This window comes from Neltuma alba, unplaced genomic scaffold, assembly GCF_004799145.2.
Source record: "Neltuma alba isolate B1F8T4 unplaced genomic scaffold, ASM479914v2 tig00003838_pilon, whole genome shotgun sequence".
Taxonomy (NCBI): Eukaryota; Viridiplantae; Streptophyta; class Magnoliopsida; order Fabales; family Fabaceae; genus Neltuma; species Neltuma alba.
In genome coordinates, this window is record NW_021633442.1 from 160,214 (window position 1) to 162,651 (window position 2,438).

At 40.5% G+C, this 2,438-nt stretch overlaps 1 pseudogene; it reads right to left on the reverse strand.

Annotated features, from left to right (window-relative positions):
• Positions 1 to 395: 395 nt before the first annotated feature.
• LOC114742611 (secoisolariciresinol dehydrogenase-like) lies at positions 396 to 1,335 on the reverse strand (annotated as a pseudogene).
• Between the last annotated feature and the right edge of the window lie 1,103 nt (positions 1,336 to 2,438).

Sequence of the window (2,438 nt, forward strand, 5' to 3'; positions counted from 1 at the left end):
ACGACCCCGTCCCGTGTCCCGTCCCGTCCCGGTCCATTTTTTGTCCCGTCCCGGTTTGTCCCGTCCCGAAAAATTTCGGGACGGATCCGTCCCGTTCCAATAAGATCGGGACCGGAACGAGCCGACCGGGACGGGTCATTCTTGATCACCCCTACCCCCCTGTACATTCATCAATAATACGCTGCCTTCACTCATTACTGTGATAAGGTGAAAAGATGCATACGGCTTCTTAACAAAGTAGCTATGTGATAGATTATTTTATTACAAATACAACATCCATCAAATATAAAAGCACGAACTGAAAGTGAACAAATCGTACATGATCATTCAAACTCCAAACGGGGGAAAATCTACAAAGATTTCCCAAAACTGAACCCCGCTTTCCAGTGGTGAAATCATTCTGGGTCCCCAAAAACAGTGAAACCAGGATTTGTGATTGTGAATCCTCCATCGACCACAATATTATGGCCACTCACATACTTAGACTGGTCACTTGCCAAGTCACAGTGCCGCGTCAGCCACGTCTTGAGGTTCAAGCTTTGCACCCTTTAGTTCGAATAAATCCTATGGACTCGCTCATCATCTAGCCTGAAGAAATCCCTAGCCAACGGTGTCACCACCAAGTACGGCAACATACAGTTCACCCGACTCCCAAACCGTCCGAGCTCCACGGCGGTGTTCCTCGTCAGGCCCACCACTGCATGCTTCGAGCTCGTGTAAGCATGCGAGGCAACCCCACCGACACAGCCACACACACTAGCCGTCGATATGATGCTACCACGTTGTGCAGGGACCATCACCCTCGCAGCGTGCTTGGTCCCCAGAAACACACCGATGAGATTCACGTTAATGGCTTCCTCGAATTCGGATTTGTGGTTTTCGAGGATGCTGGCTTTGTTGACGCCGACAATACCAGCGTTGTTAAACATGATGTCAAGTTTGCCGTACTTCGAAACCGCAGTGTCCACTGCGTTTTAGATGTCCTTCTCCTTCATCACGTCGCAAAGGACGTAGGTAGCAGAAGAAGAGGAAGATGAAGAATCTGTGATGCTTTTGGAAACTGAGTGACCCAAGTCATCTTGGATATCAGCGATCACCACTTTAGCTCCGTGCTGCGAGAAGAGCCTTACAGCAGACTCATCAATACCGCTTGCGCCGTCGATGATCAGAGCCACCTTACCTTCAAGCCTGAAAGTGATGAATGATTGTACTTGCAAGGATACATATTAAAACTTGAAACATATTGCGAAGTTGAGTTCCATTAATTGATGGATGAAGTTGTAATTTTGATGACCTTCTCATGGCTACCAAGGCTAACATGGGGGCACTTCCCATGGTGGAGCTTTTGAGCATTCTTCAATTCTAATCTTCAACCAATGTGTGTTGGTTCGATTTTTGCTGCGTGTTATATAATAGAGGACGAAGGGGGCTATTTATAGAGAACGTATGAATGATCGATTTTAAATACAGTGAACCCCTGCTCTGGGTGGGCAATATTTCTTCTTCTTGTGGTTATAATATATCAATTTTTTTCTATTTTGGACCGATAGTGATGGGAATTTTAAATGAATTCATGAGATCTCACAGTTGCTAATCTTTTAACTAATCATTGGTAAAAAAAAAAAAAAAGTAATGGATGAGTTCCCCCAAATATGGCTTCACCAATCAAGATCGAGGTGACATGTACTTGAGAATAATAAATTGAATTAGAGTTATAATCCCTTGATCGTGTTTCGATTCACGTCTATTTTATTTTTTTTGTAGGTTCTAAAAAGCTTGTTATTTTTTAATTCTCCAATGACTCATTATAATTTCCCTCTCTCCTTTTTAAAGGAAAAGAGCAACCTTTGCAATTTTTAGCTAACTTTCTTAAATTATAGTCAAAGATTTAAATTTGGAAAATTTTTCACTTAATTAGAAGACCTCAATAGCTTAAACTATCTTACCGACGGACTAAAAGGTGTATTTCTTTTGTCTTGAATATACGAAAATACCATAAACTATTTTTCACAAAACATACCTTAGATGCATGATTATTTCAATTCTCTGCGCTTTACTGTATGAGGGACTCTATAAATTTTTTTTTTGGCCAAAAGGGACTCAATAAATTCAACTGACCCAGTTTCACGTTGTTTTAGGACTTCTAAGATTTTTAATATAGCAGGTATTAATAATGTGTTTCTTCCATTTTGCTTTTGAGAAATTATTAGATTGTCCAACAATATCACGTCTTGTTCATGCTCTGCCCCATCAAAACGTTTCAAATCAAATCCTTTTTTTTTTTTTGTTAATTTTGATGGGAAAAGAAAACTTTAACTTGACATGTGAATGCCATTTAACTTGATTTTTAAACAAGATTACAGATGGTGATATATATATATATATATAAGCACACATTACACATTTTGGAGGGTCCATCCCAACAAGGTCTGTGGAAT